Genomic DNA, 11,127 nt, shown 5'->3' on the forward strand with positions numbered 1-11,127 from the left:
AAAGCATGAAAATATGTAAAACTAGATGAAAAGCTAATAAATATGAGGGCAATGCTAACTTATCTATCACTTTTACAATTGTCTGAAGAATCCTAAATGGTCCAATATACCTAGGGATAAGCTTACCCCTCTTTCCAAACCTCATCAAGACTTTCATGGGAAACACACAAAGGAAGACTCGATCAGCAATACTAAATCTCAAGGCATGAAGTCTACGATCCATGTAGCACTTTTGCCACTCTAAGCAGCTCAAAGTCTATCCTGAATTACTTGAAATCTATCCAAGGACTCCCAAAGAAAGCCTATACATCGAGATCTAATCTCAAAAACCTCAAACTAACCAATTGGAGAGCGACAATGCCTACCATAAAAAGCCTTCAAAAGGAGATATCTCAATACTAGAATGGTAGTTATTATTATACACAAACTTCACCAAAGATAGATGTTGCTCCTACTAACCTCCAAAGTCCATAACGCAAGTATTGAGCATATCCTCCAAAACCTAAATAGTTTACATTGATTGACTGTTAGTCGGGGGGTGAAAAATTATGCTAAGATCAACCTAGATTCCCACTCCTTCTAAAAAAATCTTCTAAAAGTAAGATGTTGACACTAAACCTCTATCCAAAATTATAGACACCGGTACACCATAAAGATGAACTATCTCATTAATATAGAAATGAGCCAACGTCTAAGCACTGAAAAAAGCTAAACAAAAATAATATAAGCATATTTGGTCAATCAATCCACGATGGCGCAAACACTATCAATTCATGAGAATTATAAGGAAACTTAGTCACGAAGTCCATAGTGATATGTTCCCATTTCTGCTCAGGAATGGGTAACCTCTTGTAAGACCCCATAAAATTCTCTCATAGTCTGAACCTTAGAACGTGTTCAACAAAGTGTAAATCCAGCCCTAAAAGGTTGAGAAGTGTCTTCCCAAGTGAGAAATATATTGAACCATGTAGAATTTTCCTAATATCGACATTTTTTCATGTAGAGCATTGAATAATCTTTCCATCGATACTAATTTTATCAAAATCCAGCATCAAACCAGAAAGTTATGGCCATTTTACTAAAAGCAGTCGGTACCGCCCAGGTGCGATGCCAGGTTAACGAACCTTCGATCCTGCGACGGACCATTGCCCAGACCATTACAACTAAGGCAATGACTGGCCAAAGTAAGACGGCCAGGATAACGGACCGTCAAGAGTGCAATAGACTGTCGCTAAAACCATTGCCGCTGAGGCAGTATGGCCTCATCCTGGCTAACGTGCGATGGACCATCGAGTTTGCGATGGTCTGTCGCTGAGACCGTCAATCGAGGTAGTGTATTTTTTTTGTAATCGATGTGCGATGGATGATCCAATGAACCGTCAGACTAAGAAATGGACTGTCGCAACCCCCGTTTAATATTTTTTAACTTATTTTTTTAAAAGGGTTTTTTGATCTTTCTCCCACTCTTTTCAGCCCCTATTTATACCCGATAAAGGCTCACAACTTTATTTCTACTCTTCAATATCAAAAGCTAGGGTTTCAACAAAATAAAAATCCTTATTTCTTCTTCAAGAAAGATCAAGAGAAATCAACAAACTAAGAATCTCTCTAAGATCCATCAGGAAGGAGTTTTCTAAGTTATGCAGATGTTGATTCTTGGGACCTTTTCATCCAAAAAGCTCAAGAACCCTTTTTTAAATTTCAAAGATCTTATGTTTATGAGTTGTCATGATTCATGTGAATTGAAATTGGAGTTCATGCTATTATTGAGTTTTTAATTCATGTTTTGTTGATGAGGTTTCAAGATTTGACCCTAGTATGTGATATTCATGTGATGTTCATAATAAACTATCTTCAAGTTGCTTGTTAAGTGATGTGTTCATGTCAATTAAGTGTAGAAATTATTGAATAAGCAAAGCATGCGCCCCATATGTTTGATAAAATGCTTACGTAAAGGAATTCGAGCCATTATAGCATGTTGACTAGAAATCCCCAATTGTATGCAAACCCATGCATGCCAAGTGTTTGTTGAAAAGACTTAGTGAATGAATTGTGATATGATAGCATGAAATTTCCCAATTATGTGCTCTTCGATACATGCTAAGACTTTAATACATGCTGAGTGTTTGATGTAAGACCTTGTTGAATGGAGTATGAGCCAATAGCATGTCTCCCTATACTATCATATGTTTATGATTTCTAAATGCTTGAATAGATGCTTTACTAATTGTGATGGTGAATGAATGTCCATGATCTTGATTATCCAAGTATAGCTAAGTTTTACTTATATGTTATCGAGTCTTAGGGGTATTTATACCCAAAAAATTAGCTGCAGTCTAAAGCCCGCGTTAGTTTTCTCGATAATCTCAGTCAAGCCATGATTCTCAAAACTCACTGAGTTATAGAACTATATTCTCTCAGATAGATACAGAACATAAGAAATCTCAGTATTCTCAATAATCTCAGTATCACTAGTATTCTAGCCTCAGTTCAGTACTCAACTCAGATCTAGTAGTATTTGAGGGTTCAGTTCAAACCTCAGTTGTATTCGAGTAATATTTTTAGAGCTTAGTATCATTCAGTCAGATAACGAGATTCAGTAATATTCCATCAGGTATGAAACCAAATAAATCCAGCTTAACCCAGTCAGATCATTCGAGAAACATAATCAATATCAGATTTAACTCAGTTTAAGTTTAGTTAAGAATCAGTTCAGAGTCTTTCAGTTGGGAGTAGGAGCTAGCACCGAGCGAGTGCAAGGATGGCGGCTCCCTGTTAGAGTGGCAAAGTCATTAGGAGCAATCCCTAAACTCCAGAACTGCATAGCCAGTGCAGGAGCAGGAGTCACCCGTTAGAATAAGGATTGACTATTATACTGCCTTAGGCTTGACTTTCTATGAAGGTCACCCATTAAAGAGGCTTAACCAGAGTTGAAGTCTTTACCCAAGGCACGATATTGACACCCTTCCAGCTGGGGTTATAAGTTTGACCCCACCAGTTTAGATTCGGGGCATTTCAGATAAGTGAGCACTCCCATAATTGCAGATTCAGTATCAATCTTTAGAGTAGAACTCAAAAATTAGTATTGTCAGATACAGTCACCTATATCAGTAAAGAACTCAAATAGTTCCATTGATTCATGGACCACCCGCTAGATAGGCTTGATCTCAATCTCAGATTCTGTTGAGTAATCTTATTATCAGATCCAGAGATCACCCATTAGATAGGCTTGATCTCATTCTCAGATTCAGTTGAGTAATCTTATTTCTGATCTAGAGATCACCCATTAGATAGGCTTGATCTCAGTCTCAGATTCAGTTGAGTAATCTCATTATCAGATCCAGCGATCACCCGTTAGATAGGCTTAATCTCAGTTTTAAATTCAGTTGAGCAATCTTACTATCAGATCCAGAGATCACCCGTTAGATAGGATTGATCTCAGCCTCAAATTCAGTTGATTAATCTTATTATCATATCCAGAGATCACCAGTTAGATAGGCTTGATCTCAGTCTCAGATTCAATTAAGTAATCTTATTATCAGATCTAGAGATTACCCATTAGATAGGCTTGATCTTAGTCTCAGATTTAGTTGAGTATTCTCATGATCAGATTCAGAGATCTTCTGCTAGATAGGCTTGATCTCAGATATAATCTTTTCTTATCATTGATAGTAGATTTAGGGATCATCCGTTAGAGAAGTTTGATCTCAGATTCAGTCAGTCGAGAGTAGTAAGGTCAGCTTTTAGTCATTGATATGAGTAGATTCAGTTAGTTAGCTTCAGTACCATCAGTTTCCAAGGTCACTCACTTGATGGGACTGATCTCAATTTTAGTACTTAGTTTTCTATATCAGGAGATTCAGTTGTTCAGTATCTCAGTATTAGTAGTGAGTTTAGATATTAGTAAATCAGTATCTGAGTTGCAGTATTTCAAGTTGCGATGCTTTCAGTTATGGTTTGTGCATTCATGTATATGTCCTTATTCAATATTCTCATGATTATTCAGTTAAGTAATTGTTCATGAATAAGCCCTTACATTTAGCTTTACCTCATCTTTATACTCAGTACATTCCCATACTGACGTATTTGTGCTATGGTGTTTTATTTGAAACTATAGGTTCAGAGGCATGAGATCTAGAGTACCCTTAGCAGCTCATTTTATTATTGTATTAGATTTAGTTTATTTTTAGTAAACAGAGTTAGTTAGGGACATGTCCCATCAACTCCACAGATCAGACAGTTTAGAGGCTTTTTGGATAGATGTATCAGTATTCAGTTTTTAGTTTTGAGTATTCTAGATATTTTAAACCTTATGGCCAGATTTTGCCAGTTTTCTGCATTTATTATAGATATTATACAGTGCTCAGGTATAGTTATCAGTAAAGGGTTAGCTTGTGGTCCTTCGGGATCATGAGCACCGTGTGACATTTCGGTTCCAGAAAAATTGGGTCGTTACACCTCTGAAGCAAACCACTAGGCTTTAAATGCTCGACATTCACTTGCTGGAAACATAGGCAATGAGCTACAAAATATGCTACATCTTGTATCATACCACCCCATCAGTAGTTTTGTCTCAAATTATGATGCATATTAGTCACAATTGGATGGATGGACTACCTATAATGATGAGCCCCTTCTAGTATCAACCTCACCCAATCATTTACTCTCGATATGCAGACTTGAACTTCAATTCTCAAAACACCATATGGATCAAGCAAGGCTTCCTTAGCCTCACTACTCAACACCTTATCCCAAATCACACTCAACCCAATATCATCAAAACAACGAGCCTGAATCTGGTCCCTCAAGAAAGACTTAGCCTCCATAAATATCAAAACAAGATCATGCATTAAAATATTAAACCTAACTATCTATATATCTAAAGACTAAACCTCTAAGTCCAAGGGCCTCTCCTAGGTGAAAATATATTCTAAGCTACCCATGCTAGTCGAATTCCAGCTAAATCCATCCGCAACTACATTAGCCTTGCCTAGATAAAAAATAATAAAGCCATAATCCATAAAAAACTCAATCCAATGATGTTGCCTCATATTAAGATCTCGCTGGGCGAATAAATACTGAAGGCTATAATGATCCGAGAAAATCTCACAATGGACTCCATACAAGTGGTGCCTCCATAACTTCAAAGAAAAAATAACCATGAAAAACTCTAAATCAAGAATAGGGTAATTTTTCACATGTGACTTAAACTGACGAGAAGCATAAACAATCACATTACCCTTTTACATCAACACAGTACCTAACCCAACACCTAAAGCATCACAGAAGACGATAAAATCCATGCCCTTATTGGGCAAAGTCAGGATTGGAGTTGATGTCAATAATTTATTCAACTTTTTAAAACTCACCTCACAAGCATCAACTACTAAAACAAAACTTTATTCTAAGTCATCTTGGTAAATGAAGCCGTAATTGATAGAAAACCCTCAACAAAATATCAATTGTAACCTACTAGACCAATAAAACTCCAAAACTTGGTATGAGAAGAAGTCTTAGCCCAATCACTCACCACTGTTATCTTAGTTGAATTGACCATAATGCCATCTTGGTCACTACATGACCTAGGAAAGATAAAGACTCCAACTAAAACTCTCACTTAGAGAACTTAGCATACAACTTCTCATCTCTCAATCTCTAAAGTAAAATCCATAAATGCTCCTCATGATCGTCCTCTCTCTCGGAATAAACAAAGATATTATCTATAAATACAATAATAAAAGAGTTGTGATAGGATCAAGATACCTAGTTCATCAACTCCATGAATGTAGATGGGGTGTTGCTCAACCCAAAGGACATGACCAAGAATTCATAGTGATCATACCGAGTCTAAAAAATTTTCCTTACAATATTTGAAGCCCTAATCCTCATTTGGTATTACACAATCCTCAAACTAATCTTTGAAAATACCGAAGCACCTTGAATCTGATCAAATAAATCATCAGTATGATAAAAAAGATACTTATTCTTAACCGTCACCTTATTTAATTATTGATAATTAACACACATAACATAGATGATATATCTTGGTTTCATGGAACTTTCTATTCTTAAAATAAGAAAATCATGCAAGTACTTAGGGTTTTTTTGTAGATATGATGCGTTTTATACTAGTTTTGTAGGGAAACAAGGTATGGAGAGAAGAAAAGAAGAAGGCTACTTACAAGACCCATCTATAGGCCGTAAGTAGAACTTAAGGGTCTAGGTTGAGACCGTAAGTAGCAAACTAGAGTTTCTGAAAGCTGATATTTTCTGAGGCCTATGAAGGCCTACTTATGAGGAGTAGGTGATACCTATTTACCCATAGGTACCACTTGTAAGTAAGCTTTTGAAAGCTGCAGATTTCCTCTAAAACCTACGAACCCACCTGTGGCACATAGGTACTATCTATGGCCCATATGTTGGGTCCTAGGTCGATGCCGATATTATTTTCCTACTATATTTTGGATAGAATTTATGGGTTTTTTGATGTAATCTATAAATACCCATTGATGTTTTAATATTAGTTTACGTATTATTACATACTTATTATATTATTTTTATTGTAAGATACAGTTTTGATCTTGGGATTATTCTTGTTCTTGCTTTTTAGGGTTTGACATAAATTTGAGATTTTGGTTTTCATTCTTATTTCATTATGAGATTATTCATATGCTTTCAACTATGAATTCTATTGGTGTTCTGGAATTATGAGCAACTAAACCTCATAACTAGGGTTGGGGAACCCTAATGGAATAATAAAATAGAGGAAATGAAACATCTTTCTTGATTAGCATTCTTGCATGTATTGTAGTTTTTTGATATTGATTGCTTTCTTGATGACTCTAGATGTTAAGAACATTCTCGTATTCAATAATAGCTCGAGAAAGAGGTTGAAATTAAGATAAAAGATCACAACAGTAATTTAAAGCTACAAATCTTCATCTAATTAACTTGAGATAAAAAGGAGGTAGTCAATCTGGGATCCAAGATAATGGTTAGTAATATGACATTTTAAGATTGAGAGGTGATAAGTGAAATTCATCATATAGTGTCGAGAGACAGTTGGTGATACATAACTTTTTAGATTTTGTATGTAAGGTAATCGAGATAGTTTGATAAGTATGATAAGTTTGTTGAGTTAGGAAGTCAAGGGGAACACAATCCTGGTGATGATCTTATAGTGATTTCAACCCTACTTACCAAACATTGCTACTATTACTACTGACTGTTACAAAACCCCCATTTACTTTTTATATTTTTTGCCTACATTAGCCAGTTCTTAAAAAAGATCCATCCTATTTCTTTTGGGTTCGACTCTAACCTTTATTGGGTTTTATATTTTATAAGTGACTGTGCTATAATTTTTAGTAGGTGTAATTTGGGTGACATCGCAATTTAGCATCATTGCTGGTGAATACAGATATGGATTGATAGACTAAGCTTATTGAGGCAGTTAGTTTTTGGGTTTTTGCTATTTTTAGGGTATACAGAAGTGTATGCCTAGTATTCGGAGTTAAGGTAATCCCTTGATCACATATGATCTTGAGCTTGAATAGAACTTATAACAAAATCATAAGATGGAAGAGTATGATCATGGATCACGGCATAATAGGGTTTAAGATGACCCAAATCCCTTGAATCTGCAACCTCTATATTATGTTCAAGAAAGAGCCGCACAAGCCACTATTTAGTTATTAGCTAAAAAGAATACAAGGTTGGCAGTTGACCATCATGTATCTCAAGAAGAAAGAGCTAGACAAGATGATGATCATCAAGTATCACTTGACAGAGATAGGTCTAGAAGGGATAGAGTTCAACAACCCGATTATCAGTACTTACCAGTATTTGATGATTTGGAGAAAGATTTAGGGTATTGTTGAACCAATTAAGACAAGATCCATCATTCCTTCTGAGTTTCCTAAGGAGTAAAGTTTGACATTATGAGTGCAATACTCTAGTAGATTAATTTGAAGGCTGTGTTTGCTGGTTTGTTGACTAATGATGCAAACATATCCATTCTGAGTTTTGCTGGTAGTTACACTTTGTATAATCTACCGGGGTTTGTTAGGAAACTTTGAAACTCAGGTTTTTTCCATTCTCTCTTATAGGTGAAGTGAATTTTTAGTTAGGGGAACTACCTCAAGGGTCTATAACTAATTGGAATGAGTTGCATGCACAATTCTTAGACCTATTCTTCCCACTTTCTAGAATGTTGCAGTTGAAGGATGAGATTTATAATTTTAAGTAATTGTATTTAAAGGCATTATGCGAGTCATAGTTGAGGTTCAAGAAGAAGTTGATGACTATTCCTAATCACAGAATTTCGAGAAAAAACCTGCTCGAGATATTTTATAGAGCCCCAAATGAAAACACTGAAATTATTGCTAATATTATTACTGGCACGACTTTTATGAACTTTTGTTGTGAGTTAGCTATGGAAATCTTAGATCAGATCTCTAAAACCAACTGAGGATGGCATACTCGGGAGGCAAAAAGAGGTGCCGGTACATTTGCTATTGGTCCTTCCAATTAGTAGAGAGACCTAGATGATATAGTGGTTCAAGAGGTATCACAACTGAGAATGGAGATAGGGTTACTTATAAAGAAGTTTGCGACTATAAATGCAGAAAATATGAATGCAGTGGGCGTGTGAGGTAAATCTATTTGACATAATAAGTCTGACTTTAAGTAGGAAGCTAAGTACTTGGACAAAGAGATGGTGGGTTTTTGATCCAAGGTCTAAGGGTATAATGAGGACACTTGGAACTCGAGGCAAGAGAATCAAGGTTGGAACTATCACGGGGACAATTATAGGGATATGAGAAGAGAAAGAGATGGTGACTAGAAGAGAAAGAATGGTTATAAGAAGAAAAGAAGTATGTACATTCCATCGGGGAATTGCGATACTGATTCAAGGATGGAAGCATTACTTGCAAAGTAGGTTAAGGGTTTAAAGAGCCAAGAGAGTTTCCTAAAGGATATTAAGTTAGATATTTTGGAACTGGACCAAAAGGTAGAATAGCATGCTACAAAGATTAAGCAACTTGAATAGAAATTTGGACAGATGTCGGCTACCTTGAATTAGCATCAATTGGGCACTCTTTTGAGTAATACCATTCAAAATCTGAAGATAATTGTCACTTCCTAGACATTACTACTCAAAGTGGTAAGGCTACTATTGATCCACCTATGCCGGCAGTTGATGAGGTAAGGGATGATAGTGTTGATCCGGGATTCGTGTCATGGTTAAGAGAATTTTATGTGAATATCCCTATTGTAGAAGTATTGGAGCAGATGTTAGGTTATACGTAGTTCATGAAGGATTTAGTGACTATGAAGTGGATGGTGAGTTTTAAACCCCTGATAATATGCACCACTTCTATGATGTTTCTTTTTTGTCTTTGAATAAGAAGAAAGATGATCTCGGAGCTTTAATGATTTCTTGAACTATTGGGTCCCAAAATTTTTCACAAGCATTATGTAACTTAGGAGCTACTATTTATCTAATGCTGCTAGTTATGTACAAGAAGTTAGGGTTCAGATCACCTAAGCCAATATCTATGAGACTATTGAAGGCTGATTATAGGTAAAAAAAAGTGAACTGGTATTTTGTTTGATGTGTTCGTAAAGGTTTCTTCTTTTATATTACTAGCTAATTTTCTGATTCTCAACTATGAGAAGCATTTTGATGTCTCTATAATCTTAGGAAGGCCTTTTCTACCCACGAGTGGAGCATTGGTTGACATAGAGATGAAACCTATGAAATTCAAGTTTAATGATGAATAGGTTACTTTTAACGTGGGTCAGTCTATGTGGTAGACAAAAGATAAGTGTACGACCCCGTAATGTTCCCTCATAGTCTGAGCCTTTAGAACCTTTTAAGTGAAGCCTAATTTTTCTCTTAAAAGACCAAGGAATGGATTCCAAAGTGATTAGTGTTTAAGCCATATGGAATTTTCCTAATTTTGACTTTTTATCATGTGATAAATTGAATAATCTTTCCAACGATACCCTTTTTATCAAAATCCAACACCGGAAGAGAAAGATATGGACATTTTACAGAAAGTAGTCTGAACTACCAGGTGCGACCGATAGGTCCGATGGACCATTGAGCTAGCGACGGACCATCACCTAAACTATCGTAGAGGAGGCAGTAAGACCTCATTCTGGTTAGGCGTGACGTAAAGGACAATGGACCATCGATCCAGCGATAGACCTTCTACCCAACCGTAGCAGGCAAGGCAGAAAGTCCAAATCTGTCCCAGGTGCGACGGTCTGGACCGACGAACCATTGACCCAGTGATGGACCATTGCACCCACCATCGCGTATTTCGTTTAGTGATTTTATGTCATTTTTAAAAGGGATTTTTTGGTCATTTTTCATCCTTTTTACATCTTAATATACCCAAACAAACTAGATGACTTCAGTTCATCCAAAAGCATCTAAAAGCTAGGGTTTCCTCCTCAAGAACAAACCCAAATTCCTTATCTAAGAAATTTACAAACTCACCATAATTTATTCAAATTGAGTTGAGATTCAAAGTTCCCAAGTCAAAGCCTTTAAGAACCTTCCCTCAAGAGTTCTAAAAAAGAGTCTCAAGAAAGCTTGTTCATCTAATTTCCCAACCTAAGGTATGTGGGGTTTGAACAAGGGTAATTCTTTCTCCCTTGTGCCCAAAGGCTTATTTTAAATTACAAGTTTTCTATAATTTATGAGATTTTACATGAAATTGAGTTAGGATTTTTCACCCATTATCATTGGTTGCAAGGTTTTGATACTTCACATGAATTGAAAGTCAAATAGCATAATTTTTCATATGTTTCTATGCTTATTGATGAGACTTACAGATTTCAAGATACCTTATGAGTAATTGCATTCTTAAGCATGAATTTTGAGATGTTGACTTGAGATTTACTATTTGGGTCAATATTCCCCCATTTTAAGATTTATTGTTCAAGACTGTTTGGGTCATGAGTACCCTATAACTAAGCTATTTTCAGATTTTAGTTAAAGATTTAACCCCTGGGGTCTAAGCTAAGATAGGAATCCATATTTGATTATGATTTAAAGAAAAGAGGAATATATTTTGGTCGTCATTATAGAACCTTGAGTTATTTTGAGGTGAA

This window comes from Capsicum annuum, chromosome 7 (genome assembly GCF_002878395.1).
Source record: "Capsicum annuum cultivar UCD-10X-F1 chromosome 7, UCD10Xv1.1, whole genome shotgun sequence".
Taxonomy (NCBI): Eukaryota; Viridiplantae; Streptophyta; class Magnoliopsida; order Solanales; family Solanaceae; genus Capsicum; species Capsicum annuum.